The sequence below is a fragment of the Balaenoptera physalus genome, assembly GCF_965194825.1.
Source record: "Balaenoptera physalus genome assembly, chromosome: X".
Taxonomy (NCBI): Eukaryota; Metazoa; Chordata; class Mammalia; order Artiodactyla; family Balaenopteridae; genus Balaenoptera; species Balaenoptera physalus.
Genome location: NC_138903.1, coordinates 37,661,972 through 37,678,799, shown reverse-complemented (window position 1 = coordinate 37,678,799; position 16,828 = coordinate 37,661,972). Strand labels below are relative to the sequence as shown.

At 36.5% G+C, this 16,828-nt stretch overlaps 1 protein-coding gene and 1 long non-coding RNA gene across 11 annotated transcripts in view; both read left to right on the top strand.

Annotated features, from left to right (window-relative positions):
* The window catches only part of CASK (calcium/calmodulin dependent serine protein kinase), a 393,009-nt gene that overhangs the window by 298,758 nt on the left and 77,423 nt on the right, over window positions 1-16,828 (top strand). The gene's annotated exons all lie outside the window — the stretch shown is intronic.
* Window positions 11-3,953, top strand: LOC309652653. The gene is made up of 2 exons (XR_014258853.1): window positions 11-2,273; window positions 2,595-3,953. It is a non-coding gene; the product is annotated as an uncharacterized lncRNA (long non-coding RNA).

Genomic DNA, 16,828 nt, shown 5'->3' with positions numbered 1-16,828 from the left:
TAAGTCTTTCTTTTTATTAATTTTTTTGGGTAAATTGAATATTTACCATACCGTTTTACTTTACATGAATATCCAAATGTCCATCATAACAGTCCTTTTTCAGTTGCCTTGAGTCTGTGAGAAATGTGGGAAGTCATCCATCATAGATTCATAACTGAAATATAGTGTCTTATATATGGTACAGATGCAGTATAGCCTAACAAGTCACAGTGGAAAAAGTTATATATTTTATATATGTGTTTCTATTAGAAGAATCCATTGATCTTAGCTGTGATTACCTTTTATTGCTTTTAAACATTGTTTTCAAACATTGCACCTCAAACATGAATATAGGAGAAAGAAAAGTAAGATATTGTGCAATGGACTGTATTCACATACACATTTCATACTTAATGTTGCTGGTTTTCATAAACTCAGTGTCTTCTCCTTAAAACATAAGAATATATTCCATCATTAAATATGACAGGCTCCACTGACAGTTACAAGGAAAAGTCAGGAGCTGACAGTTCACATCTGCCTTCATTTCAGTCACATTTTAAGTAAAATACCTTTCTTATAGAACTTGCTTAACTTCAGCAGTGAAAACTTTCTTAGTGTACATATTAGTCTACTAGTACATATAAGTCTTTTTACAAGAAAAATCTTCCCTTAATAAGAGAATTATTTTGCTTTGGGATGTCTAGAACTTTTTGGTCCTCACTCTGATTAATCAACCATATGACACGGATTAAACTAAAGCAAAATTTCCCAGAATGTATTCTACAGAGCATTGCTCTGGGAGATAGTGGTGGGTCTTGCCATTCGAGAGCGGGGAGTAGATCTTAAATTTATTGGTTAAATTATTTATTGACTATATAAGTTTGGAAAATGCTGCATTCTTTATTCCTTTTATACGGATTCACAATGGGTGTTAGTATATAGCAGCTCTAAGATGTCCTATAGCAAAGAAACCTGATTAACTCTAATAGCATTTCTCAAACTAATTTGGGCAGAGAACTTTTATTCACAATCCTGTCGAATTGGTAAGGACCAGTTTGGGAAAAGCTAAGCTAAGAGTGTCACAGTATGTTTCAACTTCACACTAAGTGCAGTCATAGATATCTAACAGTTGCTTCTATCCATAGATTTGGTCAAATCAAATTAATTATTATTTTTTAATTAGTTAGGCTTTTTAAATAGTGTATGTATTAATTCAGGACTAACTGCTACAGCATGCAATCCTAAAATTTGAGTGGCTTACCGGAATAGAAGTTTATTTCTTTCTCACATCACAGTCCAATGCAGGTAGATGAGGAGGGGAGGAGCAGGAAGAGTCTCTTCCACAGAGGCATTCAGGGATCCAGGCTTCTTCCACTTTGTGATTCTGCCATCTCTCAAGGTTTTGGAATCTTCCACTGCATCCTTTGCACCCAGCCAGCAGATGAGAAAAAATGGAGAATTTTGCAGGGTCAAGGTTGGAAGTGGCCTGTATTACAGTTGTCCATATTCCATTGACAAGTACTAGTTACATGCTTACCTAGATGCAAGAGAACTGGGAAATAGTTTTAAAATGTACTAAGTGAAATAAGCCAGATAGAGAAAGACAAATACTGCATGGTATCAGTTATGTGCGTAATCTTAAAATAAAGTCAAACTCATAGAAACAAAGTGGAATGATGGTTGCCCAGGCTGGGAGGTGGGGGAAATTGGGGAGAAGTTGGTAAAAGGGTACAGACTTTCAGTTATAAGATAAATAAGGTCAGAGGATCTAATGTATAGCGTGGTGACTATAGTTAACATCGCATTTTATAATTGAAATTTGCTAAGAGAATAGAACTTAAGTATTCTCATCAAAAAAAGATAAATATGTGAAGTTATGGATGTGCTAATTAACTTGATTGTGAGAATCCTTTCACAATGTATACATTTATCAAATCATCATGTTGTATACTTTAAATATATTACAATTGTATTTGTCAATTATACTTCAGTAAAGATAAAAAATGTGCTCAGGAAGATAAGGAAATGGGTTTTCTCTTTAGTATAATTTATCCTAAGTAATTTGAGGACGTTTCAGATTAAGTTTATTTCAAGTAACTTGTTACTTTCCTTGGACACCAAAAAGCCCTTGAAATTCGTTCTGTTTTGTGGATAGCTCCTAGCCTTCCATTTTCTCCTCCTTCGTTGTCATCATTATTATTGTTAATGTGTTATTTGAATTAGAGTTTGACCTCTTTTCATTGGCTATTTAAATATCTACTCTTCTTTATCATTGTTTCATATGATGCAGAAAGGTTTTTTTTTTTTTTTTTTTTAATTTTTATTTATTTATTTATTTTTAATTTATGGCTATGTTGGGTCTTCGTTTCTGTGCGAGGGCTTTCACTAGTTGTGGCAAGTGGGGGTCACTCTTCATCGCTGTGCGCGGGCCTCTCACTATCGCGGCCTCTCTTGTTGCGGAGCACAGGCTCCAGACACGCAGGCTCAGTAATTGTGGCTCACGGGCCCAGCCGCTCCGCGGCATGTGGGACCCTCCCAGACCAGGGCTCGAACCCGTGTTCCCTGCATTAGCAGGCAGACTCTCAACCACCGCGCCACCAGGGAAGCCCAGAAAGGTTTTTTTTGTTTTTTGTTTTTGTTTGTTTTTTTGGCCGCACCACAGCATGGCATGCGGGAGTTCCCCAACCAGGGTTCGAACCTGCGCCCTCTGCAGTGGAAGTGCGTAGTCTTAACCACTGGACTGCCAGGGAAGTCCCAGATGCAGAAAGTTTTGACAATTGTGAATTTTCTGCAGAAGTCACAGCCTTTACTAGAACTAGTAAGTGGGATATTTGAAAGAAGCTGCAGCAGAGCATGGAGATTTGGTTTATTTCAGTGCAGTCAGTGGTTGTCATTGCTAAGATTTACTGGCCTTTAGATCAAGGACTTTTTGTCATTTAAAGGCTAAGAGTAGCCCAAATTAGTTTTCAAAGTTGTGTTTTTCTTACTTAATGTAACAAGGTATCTGAGCATACCAAGCTTGAGACTGCAGGGGAAATGCAAGAACATTGCTAGTTTCTACAAGGAGGGGCAGATATTCAGACACAGACTGGACTTTGGAACTGAGCCAGGCTGCCAGACCTCACTGAAAATAATTATTTTGAATAACTGCTGCATTCTTGGGTAGACATTGTTACAACTTCAGAAGAGATTCATAGATTTTAGTGAGGAAGAACATGTTTAAAGTTCCTTTGGATTTTTATTAATTATATTTATATTCCTTTGTAATTTTTATTAATTACACTTAAAGAAGTGTCTGTAGTATCAGTATGTGCCCTGCCAATGCATCTCGATTTGAAAAGGAGTTGGTGGGCTAAAAATGAGTTGTGCCCAATAAAAAGACACCGTGTTTACAGAATTTTGCAGACAAGCACTACATGTGAAGCCCAGAACTCTCCTGAAATGACTGACTATAAGGCCGACCCTGGGCAGTGTTGGGATGCGTTTGGTTCTGAAGATCCAAACTGAGCCATCCTTCAATGAAAGCTTAATCGTCATGAATGAGATAATGCCCTCATGATCTACAGCCCTTAAATATGTTTCAGTAAGCTCTTGTTTCAGAGTTAACAGGCTACATTTCAATAATGTGATCAGTGAAGTGTTTAAATGGCTGCCATGTAGAGAAACCTAACTATTAAAAAAATGTTTCGGGCTTCCCTGGTGGCGCAGTGGTTGAGAATCTGCCTGCTAATGCAGGGGACACGGGTTCGAGCCCTGGTCTGGGAAGATCCCACATGCCGCGGAGCAACTAGGCCCGTGAGCCACAACTACTGAGCCTGCGCGTCTGGAGTCTGTGCTCCGCAACAAGAGAGGCCGCGATAGTGAGAGGCCCGCGCACCGCGATGAGGAGTGGCCCCCGCTTGCCGCAACTAGAGAAAGCCCTAGCACAGAAACGAAGACCCAACATAGCAATCAATCAATCAATCAATCAATCAGTCTTTAAAAAAAAATGTTTCAATACTTCAGTACTTATGGTATGCATAAAAAAAAAGGATCATGACCAACACTTGAGAAGAAGCTTTTCAAACTTTGACCATTCATTCTTCTTTCTTCTAGTGTTCCATATCCCATGCTTGGATTTGGATTGTATTGTTTTACAGAATCATTGTTGGTTCCTTTTCAAGAATTCCAAGTAGTGACACCCAGTGGCCTAGTTTTGTGGACCGTGGCTTGATTGCTACTTAATCCCACTGAGCCATTTCATGAAATATCTTTATTATATTTAAATAATTCCTATTAATTCAATAACACTAAAAATCGTTAAGTTTGCAGCCATCATTTTTCAGCTGACAAAAAGAAACAAGATTAAGTTCCTGAGGAAGATAAAAGATTATGTAGTACTTTATTTTTTCTAGTCATGCCTTTAAAATAGTAACAAGCTCAGAATTCAAAGAAACGTTATTAGAATTGGTTTGGAGGAAACAAAACGTCTGTCACATTGAAAGAATTTACATTAAAACAAAAGGAGAAATACTGTGGTTCCACTAAGGGAGGAAATGCTTTCTGATTTGAATTCTAGTAAAACACATCTAGTATAATCTGTAGTTAGAAATAGTTCTAGAATGTCTAAATATTTTCTATTCAACCAGTTCTACCTGGCACACATATGCTGCTTCTCATTTTGTGGGGAGAAATAAAGAGGCTTGAGGAAGAAGTGTGCTTGGTCCAGCTTGTTCCAATATGTCTACTTTCAAAAATTAAAAGCAGTGGTACAGTGATGGTCTGTATATGAAATATATAGCTCAATTTTAATAAAATACAATTTGGAGTGTGTTTACTGAAGCTGCCACAAACGGGGTGGCTTAAGATAACAAATTATTCTCTTACAGTTCTGGAGGCTAGAAGTCTTAAATCAGGTGTCAGCAGAGCCATGCTCCCTCCAAGTCTCCAGGGAAGAATCCTTCCTTGCCTCTTCCAGCTCTGGTAGTTGCCTGCAATCCTTGGTGTTCTTTGGCTTCATTACTCCAGTCTCTGACTCCATCTTCACATGGCGTTCTCCTCTGTATGTGTGTGATTCTATTCAATATGTCTTCAGTCATTGGATTTAGGACCCACTCTAATCCAGTATGACCTCATCTTAATTAATTACATCTGCAAAGACCTGATTTCCAAATAAGGTCACATTCTGAGATTCCGGATCGACATGAATTTTGAGGGGACAATATTCAGCCCAGTACAGCATGGAAAACTAATTTTGCCCAGAATTGATTTTTCAAGTATGAGTGCAGATTACAAAAATCAAATCTAAAATAATGAAATGTTACCCTGTCGTTCCTTAATTAGGCTTTCTTGGGAATTGGTGTTAAAGTGTAATTATGTCTTTTACTAATATTTTGAATCAGTTTTGGAACTTCTGTGTGATAACGTTGGATGGTGAGATGATAGAGGTGTTTTTGATGGGCTGAAAAATCAAGAGTTTTTTTCCAGATAAAAAGTATTTTGCAAATGTTATTTGGTGGTGATTCTCAGTCTTATTAAGTTTTTGTAGAAATTTTCCTATTACAGAATTAATGTTTATTTTGTAAGTCAACAATGTTACAAAACATTGTTAAATTACACATTTATTTCTCTCTGCCAAACTTTGACAACTAAGTTTTAAACATTCACCCACCATCTGTCATACCTCTGAGCAGCTGTTAGCATTTGTTACAGACTGCTGTTTCCATGGTAAATGTGATGCCCCACTTAATTAAGATCATTTTTCTGAGAAGTCCTAAAAAATAATCGGTGATTAGATTAATAAAGCAAAAACTAACTGCAATAGCAACTTAATTTAGCAGTTTTTATATTAATTTATAAGCAATTTTTATAATAGAATAATATTTTAAAATATTGCATTAGAAATAAATTGATGTCCTTAATCCTCCATATTTTATATTATTGACATCTTTATTATGACTTTTCTGCTTTTTAGGGAGAGTTAGAGAGTTTTTCTATCTGACTTGGAGTTAACACTGGAAAACTACAATTCTTGATTTACTATTTTGCTTTTTTTAAGATGATATTAAATTAGTAGTCATATTTGGGAATAGCTTATTTTTAGAACTCAGAAGCTTCCTAAAAGGGAAAAAATGAAACTTCTGCAATAATTTGATGTTTTTGAGCAATTTGGGGTCTGAGAAGTAAGCTGATACAGTGTTAAGTTTGGATGTTTAAATAGGTTACCAGTCAGGAAATGCCAAAGCTAAGTTACCCATGAATTTGTAGTCTGGTCGATTTGCACTTATATGTCTGGAATAATAAGGCCTATTTGAGGACCTTCAGAGGCTGAGCTACTGGTACCTTCTCAGGGTCCCATGTAGTCTTTTTTTTTTTTTTGAGGCTGGAAAAGATAGGAGTATTTTAATAGCCTTTTCCATTAATAGTGGGTATTCTTTTTTGTCACTACACCAAACCTTGTAGCATGGTAGTTTCTTAAAGGTTATTTCCAATGTGGAATCTGAAACCATATCAATAAGCCTTTTGTACTCTGGTACATTAACATCCAGTATCTTGAATGGTATATAACATTGTATTTCTGTTTTCCAAATATTTGACAATGAGCGTATGTTACTTTTATGGGGGATGGTGCTGATTACATTTTGAAATTTATATACAGTACAGTTCACTCTCTGGTGTACAGTTCTATGAGTGTTTACAAATGCATAAGAGTCATGTTACTGTTACCCCAATCAAGATAAAAAACACATCTATCACCTACACCCCCTTTCCACAATTCCCTTGTGCTACTTCTTTCAGTTGCACTTTTTTTTAAAAAAATTTATTTATTTATTTATTTTTGGCTGCATTGGGTCTTCATTGCTGTGCACAAGCTTCCTCTAGTTACGGCGAGCAGGGGCTACACTTTGTTGCAGTGCGTGGGATTCTCACTGCGGTGGCTTCTCTTGCCACGGAGCAAAGGCTCTAGGTGCGCGGGCTCAGTAGTTGTGGCTCGCAGGCTCAGTAGTTGTGGAGTGCAGGCTTAGTTGCTCCACGACATGTGGAATCTTCTCGGACCAGGGCTTGAACCCGTGTCCCCTGCATTGGCAGGTGGATTCTTAACCACTGGGCCACCAGGGAAGTCCTCAGTTGTACTTTTAAAATAAGTTCATTCAAAAGGCTAACCTCACATCATATGCTGAGTCCTACCACTTTTGCTTATAAAGTGTCATGTTTTCCATCCATGGCATTATCTTCCTTCTGGGACCCACCCCTCACCTCCTTACGGAATATGCTGCCATTCTCAGAGATGTGCAGAATGAAACTTTGTAATATATGTGTTTCTTTGCATAGCTAGGAGTGGGTAGGTACTTGATCTGTGAATATAAAATTAAATTCTAAGAACAACTCCCCCCACAAACAACTCTGAAGAAAAATTCTAACATACCCGTTGGAACTTCATCAGAAGAGAAATTTTAGATCTGAGGATTTGAGAAAGAAAATTAAGTCATATCTTCAACTCAATTACTTTCTTTTTTTTAACATCTTTATTGGAGTATAATTGCTTTACAATGGTGTGTTAGTTTCTGCTTTATAACAAAGTGAATCAGTTATACATATACATATGTTCCCATATCTCTTCCCTCTTGCATCTCCCTCCCTCCCACCCTCCCTATCCCACCCCTCTAGGTGGTCACAAAGCACCGAGCTGATCTCCCTGTGCTATGTGGCTGCTTCCCACTAGCTATCTATTTTACGTTTGGTAGTGTATATATGTCCATGCCAGTCTCTCACTTTGTGACAGCTTACCCTTCCCCCTCCCCATATGCTCAAGTCCATTCTCTAGTAGGTCTGTGTCTTTATTCCCGTCTTGCCCCTAGGTTCTTCATGACCATTTTTTTTCTTAGATTCCATATATATGGGTTAGCATATGGTATTTGTTTTACTCTTTCTAACTTACTTCACTCTGTATGACAGACTCTAGGTCCATCCACCTCACTACAAATAACTCAATTTCATTTCTTTTTATGGATGAGTAATATTCCATTGTATATATGTGCCACATCTCCTTTATCCATTCATCTGTTGATGGACACTTAGGTTGCTTCCATGTCCTGCCTATTGTAAATAGAGCTGCAGTGAACATTTTGGTACATGACTCTTTTTGAATTATGGTTTCCTCAGGGTATATGCCCAGTAGTGGGATTGCTGGGTCATATGGTAGTTCTATTTTTAGATTTTTAAGGAACCTCCATACTGTTCTCCATAGTGGCTGTATCAATTTACATTCCCACCAACAGTGCAAGAGGGTTCCCTTTTCTCCACACCCTCTCCAGCATTTATTGTTTGTAGATTTTTTGATGATGGCCATTCTGACCTGTGTGAGATGATATCTCATTGTAGTTTTGATTTGCATTTCTCTAACGATTAATGATGTTGAGCATTCTTTCATGTGTTTGTTGGCAATCTGTATATCATCTTTGGAGAAATGTCTATTTAGGTCTTCTGCCCATTTTTGGATTGGGTTGTTTGTTTTTTTGATATTGAGCTACATGAGCTGCTTGTAAATTTTGGAGATTAATCCTTTGTCAGTTGCTTCATTTGCAAATATTTTCTTCCATTCTGAGGGTTGTCTTTTGGTCTTGTTTATGGTTTCCTTTGCTGTGCAAAAGCTGTGAAGTTTCATTAGGTCCCATTTGTTTATTTTTGTTTTTATTTCCATTTCTCTAGGAGCTGGGTCAAAAAGGATCTTGCTGTGATTTATGTCATAGAGTGTTCTGCCTATGTTTTCCTCTAAGAGTTTGATAGTGTCTGGCCTTACATTTAGGTCTTTAATCCATTTTGAGTTTATTTTTGTGTATGGTGTTAGGGAGTGTTCTAATTTCATACTTTTACATGTACCTGTCCAGTTTTCCCAGCACCACTTATTGAAGAGGCTGTCTTTTCTCCACTGTATATTCTTGCCTCCTTGATCAAAACTAAGGTGACCATATGTGCATGGGTTTATCTCTGGGCTTTCTATCCTGTTCCATTGATCTGTATTTCTGTTTTTGTGCCAGTACCATACTGTCTTGATTACTGTAGCTTTGTAGTATAGTCTGAAGTCAGGGAGCCTGATTCCTCCAGCTCTGTTTTTCTTTCTCAAGATTGCTTTGGCTATTCGGGGTCTTGTGTGTTTCCATACAAATTGTGAAATTTTTTGTTCTAGTTCTGTGAAAAATGCCAGTGGTAGTTTGGTAGGGATTGCATTGAATCTGTAGATTGATTTGGGTAGTAGAGTCATTTTCACAATGTTGATACTTCCAATCCAAGAACATGGTATATCTCTCCATCTATTTGTATCATCTTTAATTTCTTTCATCAGTTTCGTATAATTTTCTGCATACAGATCTTTTGTCTCCTTAGGTAGGTTTATTCCTAGATATTTTATTCTTTTTGTTGCAGTGGTAAATGAGAGTGTTTTCTTAATTTCACTTTCAGATTTTTCATCATTAGTGTATAGGAATGCAAGAGATTTCTGTGCATTAATTTTGTATCCTGCTACTTTACCAAATTCATTGATTAGCTCTAGTAGTTTTCTGGTAGCATCTTTAGGATTCTCTATGTATAGTATCATGTCATCTGCAAACAGTGACAGCTTTACTTCTTCTTTTCCGATTTGGATTCCTTTTATTTCTTTTTCTTCTCTGATTGCTGTGGCTAAAACTTCCAAAACCATGTTGAATAATAGTGGTGAGAGTGGGCAACGTTGTCTTGTTCCTGATCTTAGTAGAAATGGTTTCAGTTTTTCACCATTGAGGATGATGTTGGCTGTGGGTTTGTTATATATGGCCTTTATTATGTTGAGGAAAGTTCCCTCTGTGCCTACTTTCTGGAGGGTTTTTATCATAAATGGGTGTTGAATTTTGTCAAAAGCTTTCTCTGCATCTGTTGACCATGTAGTCTTAAAGAGTGAACTTCAGCAAATATGAAACCATCTGGGTAGTAGGGCAGTGGTGGTGGCCTTTGTGCTACCTGCCTCCTGGGGCTGGAGATTGAAGTACCCTGAAGCTTGCTTTGGATATGGGGGTCTCTCATTCCACTGTTTCTAACTGGATGGGCAAAATTCCCATGTCTGTTTCCATCAGAGTATCAAAGTATTAGTGTCAATAGGAAAGTATCACATGAAATAAAATTCCTGAAATAGAGCTAGAAATATTATATGTCCTAAATATTTTCAAAGTAGTTTTTCTCCATTCTTAATGTAAATATCAATAAACTTAAAGGGAAAAAAAAGCTACTAAGAATATGTTCATTTGTTACTCAGCAATAGAAAACTAATATAACTAGAAACAAAGCAAGGATTGTCCACTATTACCACTTCTATTCAACATTGTTATGGAGGTTCTGGCCAGTGCAGCAAAGCAAGAAAAAGAAATTCAAGGCATGCAGATTTGAAAAGAAGAAGTAAAACCATATTCTCACAGAGATATAGTCTTGCATGTAAAAAATGCTAAGGAAACTACAAAAAAATCTACTAGAACTAATAGGCAAGTTTAGCAGGATTGCAGGATACAAGATCAACATACAAAAATTAACTGTACTTTTATATATAAGCAACGAATAATGTGAAAATAAAATTTTAAAAATATTCACAATACCATTAAAAAGGATAAAATACTTAGTTAATTAAACAAAAGAAGTATAGGACTCATACATTGAAAACTACAGCTGTTGCTGAAAGAAAGTAAGGAAGATCTAAATAAATGGAGAGAGATAAAATGTTGGATTGGAGGATTCAATATTGTTAAGATGGAAGTTTTCTTCATATTGAGCTATAGATTCAATGCAGTCCTTATCAGCATCCCAGCAGAATTTTTTTAACAGAAGTTGACAATCTGATCCTACAATTTATATGGAAATGCCATAAACAATTTTGTAAAAAGAACAAAGCTAGAGAACTGACTTCAAAGCTTGTTATAAAGCTACAGTAATGAAAATAGTATGGTATTGGTGTAAGGATAGACATAAGGATCATAGCATTCAGAAATAAACCCTCATTCATGGCCAGCTGATTTTCAACAAAGGTGCCAGGGCAATTCAGTGAGGAGGAGATAGTGCCTTTTTTAAATGTGGTGCAGGAACAATTGGTTATCCATATGCAAAGAAATAAACTTAGACCCTTACCTCACACCATTACACAAAGATTTCCACAAGATGGAAATTGTAAGCTTAAAACTATAAAATTTTTAGAAGAAAATATAAGGAGTAAATCTTCATTACCTTGGGTTAAGCAAAGCATTCTAAGATGCAACACAAGAGAACGCTTGAGGGTGAAGAAAATATTCTGAAACTGGATTGAGATGATGGTTGTACAGCTGTATGAATTTACTGAAAGTCATCAAACTGGACACTTACAATGTGCAGACTGTACAGTTTATAAATGATAGTAAAGCTTTTAAAAGTTAAAAAATGAGAAGTATTTTTATTTTAAAAAATCTATTTTACCCTTTTTGCATTATTTTAAGGTAAAGCACTGTTGGAAGTTCCTTCCATGTGCTATGGGTTATAGTATACTGTGGATCATCCCAAAATATCATTTGTATGACACTATGACAGCAGTTTCCAGTGTCTCCTAGCATTGTCCCTGTGTCCTAACACCAATCTAGCAAAGCCAAGCTGCCTACTCTCTGCAGTGCCCAAAGCCCACTGAAGGGATCATCCCAGTAGATTTCACAACATCATTACACTGATTTCCCCATCTCAACATTTAGCTTTATTGCTAAGAATTTACCTTTAAAATTTAACATTTTAAAGTTCATTGACTTTAAAATGCTAAATTTGTTTTTCTCTCCCAAGAACTGTTTTATTAACCAATGTGTGGTTGTGACTTGTGAAAGAAGTCCAAATTGTCCTTTTTTTGTTTAAAAACATTATGAATTACATAATTGTACGTATTTTTCAGTAAGGGAGGGGGCACCTTTGTAAAGCAACATGTTTTAGTTTATTCTTTTAGTTCATTTCTTCTATATTCAAATGCATAGTCATTTCCCCAAATTCACACCTTCATGGCAGATTTTATGTGACATAATTTCCACTTTTTTGGTCTCTTTACTGTGGTAAAATATACATAACATAAAATATACCACTTTAAGCATTTTTAAGTGTACCGTTTGGTGGAATTAAGTACATTCACGTTGTTGTGCTACCATTACCACCATCCATCTCCAGAACTTTTTTCAGCTTCCCCAACTGAAACTGCACCCACTAAACAGCAACTCACCATTTCCTCCTCTCCTTAGCCCCTGGCAGCCACCATTCTACTTTCTGTCTCAAGGAATTTGACAACTGTAGGTTCCTCATATAAGTGGGATCATACCTTATTTGTTCTTTTGTGACTAGCTTATTTCACCTAACATAATGTCCTCAAAGGTTCATCCATGTTGTGGTATGTATCAGAATTTCCTTCCTTTTAGAAACTGAAAAATAATCCGTCTTATGTATGTACCACATTTTGTTTATCCATTCATCCAATATCAGTGTTTTATGGTAGACAGTTATATACTAGGAAAAGCCAAATTCTCCAAATAAAACTATCCAGTAATAGGGAATTCAGCCTTAGTTTCATCCCCAGGCAATTGCTCTATCTGGTCTCCTTTCACAAAGATGTTATACATCTTTGTGAAAGGAATGTGTGGTTTTCACTGAAACTATTATTAACTTCAGCAGTCCCTCTCATTCCCTTATTTGTTCAGGTGGATTACTTCTTAAAACAGTGATTGGAGTTTACTCTAAAATACCAAGAATCAGCTTCTCCCCAATACCAGTGTTTCCCACTGAGTGCCCTTCTCTTTTTATAGCACCATAGTCAACTTTACCGGAAGGCAGAGGAATGTTCAAAAAGCCTTCCAAGTGCAGCAAGCTCTGATTCTTCTTCATGCTATTCTCAAGGAAAGGGGGGGCTCCCCCCAGAAAGGAATGTGATATGCTCAGTTGAAGAATGTTCGATGGGGTTGGCTTGCAGCATTCACATCCAAGAACATAGTTGCCTTCTTCTCTTTGTGGTCCTTCAAACATTATTTCATAAAACCACTTCTGCCAAACTGTCTTTTTTGTTCTCTTTTAACTTTCCACAACAGAAATTCATTTTTGCTACAGCTACTTGTACAAATGCTTGGTGTTTATTTATACAAAATAATTCATACCCTAAGTCAAAACTTATTGAATTGCCTCAGTAATTGCATATCATACGACACACCTAATGTAAATGTTTTCTTTTAAAGCGGCAAATTAATAATAGGATATTCATTTACTGTAAATATTATTTAACTATTAATGTAGATGCTTCAGAAGAGCACCTTAAGAAATGAGGTTTTAACACTTTTTAAAATTTTTAGTGGTTTTTTTAAATGGAAAAGAAATTTATATCATAGTGAGATTTCTCACATTTGGGCAAACTCTTAGATCTAGTATTCAAATGTGCCCTATTTCATAAGATTTAATTAAAAGCAAAATAAAGCTTGCCTGTATCATCTAACTGGTTGTTTTTCCTCATGCTTTCTTTTGCTTGCTCAAGAATAGGCATTATGATTTGTTTCTTACAAGGCTTCATTTTAGAGTTATTTGCCAACTGAAAAAGGCCTAGAGAACAGTCAAGTCAGGTCATCTGAGGCCAGTGTTTGAGTTTCTCAGAAAGACCTGCCAACTGAGCAGAAATCCACCACAGTGGCCTATGTTGTTAGGCCACCGACAGTCTTTTTAGATTGAACTAGGAGGTCAAGCAGGTCTTAATTTCTTGGATTCAAAAATAAATCCCTGTAAGAGCTATGTTCTAATGGGATTGAAACAAAAGCAGCTCTGTACACAGAGAAGTAAAACCTAAACCAAACAAAGGCCTCCTTAGGGTTACTTTTGCTGTCAAGATCCAACGTATTTTGCAACCCTTTCAGGAAATCTTAAAATGGCCCGGATATACTGATTTTTAATTTCCTATTTGCCGTCAGAAGAAAACTTTCATAATGGATTTAGGTAGAGTAGTATATTACTAGGCCAGCTGAGCCCCTTCTTAAGACTTGAAAAGATATATACCCCATCATGATTTTCGAAAACTTGATCTAAGCTAGCATTTCACTGCTCTACTCTTAGGTTAAAGCTTTCCTGGGACATCTAACCCAACGGCTTCCAGCAACATTCTTATTGGCCATTAAGTACAGTATACAGTCCATCGGATATCCATTTCTAACTCGCGTTACCCAGTATGAACTGGGCCATAGTATTGGTAGCAGCCCTGAACCTTTTTCTCTAGGAAAAATTGAAATTCCAAGTTGGGACTCCTGCTACTTTATTACCATCACTAGATTTGTGGATTTGATACACTTCTTTTTTAGGTGAGAAACAAATTTAGTTTAAGATTTATAAAATTTAGCTACTTCCATGTTTTCTGAACTTTTAGAGGGAAAGTTAGCACATAGTACAAATTGTGAAGGATAATGTACAAATAATGAAAGTACAGTCTTCAAATGAATGGAGTACATTATCTCCATTCAGATGGAGAGCCATCTGCATGACTAATGTTTGAGTGCTTTCTTCAATTATTTTAATTGAATTGATTTTTAGAAATTTTACAGAATATAAATTTTTAGGCAAAACAATTTTTAGCACTGATAGAATAGGCATTTTTTATCCTGTCAGAGAATAATGCCCTAGGTGATTTAATTTCTTTTTCTAAATCATAATATCCCAATGGTGCATAATCGTTCTTAGATTTGTAAGATGGACAGGTTATATAAGTTCTTCCCAAAGTATAATTGTAGTTCCTTAAATATTTAAAAATGCCATTTTAAATTTTGTAGTGTGTTTCTTTCACACTTAATGTTTCCCATCACACAATCTTTAAACCACTGTTAAATATAATGCTCTTTTCCAAGTTTGGAGTATGTCATTCTTTTTAATTGAAGTATAGTTGCCATATAATATTATATGTTATAGGTATACAATTAGTGATTCACAATTTTTAAAGGTTATACTCCATAGTTATTATAAAGTACTGCCTATATTCCCTGTGTTGTACAATATATCCTTGTAGCTTATTTTAAACCTAATAATTTGTACCTCTTAATCATCTTCCCCTATATTGCCCCTCCCCCCTTCCCTCTCCCCACTGGTAATCACCAGTTTGTCCTCTATATCTGTGTGTCTATTTCTTTTTTGTTATATTCACTAGTTTGTTTTACTTTTTATTTTATTTTTTAAAATTTATTTATTTATTTTTGGCTGCGTTGGGTCTTTGTTGCTGCCTGCGGGCTTTCTCTAGTTGCGGCGAGCGGGGGCTACTCTTTGTTGCGGTGCGCAGGCTTCTCATTGCGGTGGCTTCTCTTGTTGTGGAGCAGGGGCTCTAGGCGCGCAGGCTTCAGCAGTTGTGGCTCGCAGGCTCTAGAGCACAGGCTCAGTAGTTGTGTCACACGGGCTTAGTTGCTCCTCAGCATGTGGGATCTTCCCAGACCAGGGCTCGAACCCGTGTCTCTTGCATTTGCAGGCGGATTCTTAACCACTGCACCACCTGGCAAGCCCGTTTTATTTTTTAGATTCCACCTATAAGTGATATCATACAGTATTTGTCTTTCTCTGACTTATTTCACTTAGCATAATGCCCTCCAATTCCATCCATGTTGCTGCTATGAATATTGGGGTGCATGTAGCTTTTCCAATTAGTGTTTTTGTTTTTTTTAGATATATACCCAGGAATGGAATTGCTGGGTCATATCATATGGTAGTTGTATTTTTAGTTTTTTGAGAAACCTCCATACTGTTTTCCACAGTGGCTGCACCAATTTACATCCCCACCAATGGTATATGAGGGTTCCCTTTTCTCCACATCCTCGCCAACACTTGTTATTTCTTATCTTTTTGATGACAGCCATTCTGACAGGTGTGAGGTGATACCTCATTGTGGTTTTTATTTGCATTTCCCTGATGATTAGTGATTCTGAGTATCTTTTCGTGTGCCCATTGGTCATCTGCATTTCCTCTTTGGAAAAATGAAATGTCTATTCAGTTCTTCTGCCCATTTTTTAATTGAGTTGTGTTTTTGTTTGTTTGTTTGTTTGCTTTAGATGTTGAATTGTGTGAGCTATTTATAAATGTTGGATATTAGCCCCTTATCAGTCATATCATTTGCAAATATTTTATCCCATTCAGTAGGTTGTCTTTTCGTTTTGTGACTATGTCATGTTTAATGACACTAAAGATTGTTGAAAGGGCATTTCCATATTTTTAACCTAAAGACAGTAAGTTTATATATAAACTTGAGCAGGAAAGATAGATTTTTAGGTCTCAGAAGATTTTCTCTGATCTCTAACTTCAGAAAACTGGCTCCAGTGCAGTAGTTGAATATCAGTTCCTCATATTTTAGTATTAAATCACCTTGCCCTAACATTTTTCCAGATTTCAAATGTATTTTTTAAACTACAATTGGATATCAATAGCTGATCTGCTGGGTTCACTTAAAAGATGTGACACTGGAACTTTGTTCCTAATCACCCAGCTTCTTCAGAGCAACTGTAAGGAAATTCTTAATACGATAGTCTGTTTCCAGAGCGAGTCATTTCAATTCCCATTATTGTTGTGGAATATAAACTTGTGAACACTGTTATTATCTTTTACTAGGATCACAGACACATTTCATTACATACTTTGCAGCTAAATATTTGACTCTTGAAAACTTTAATTCTTTTCCAGCAGGGAGCTTCTTTGGTATCTTTGATTTAGGTGGTAAGATGATGGTTGCTAATATACTTCTGTGTTCCCAGCAACTCTACAAACCCATTCATTATTTGGCTCATGTCTGTAGCCTAGTTGCAAAAGTTATAATCTTTCTCAACTAAGTACATTCTGGTCCTTAGATTTGGTTTTC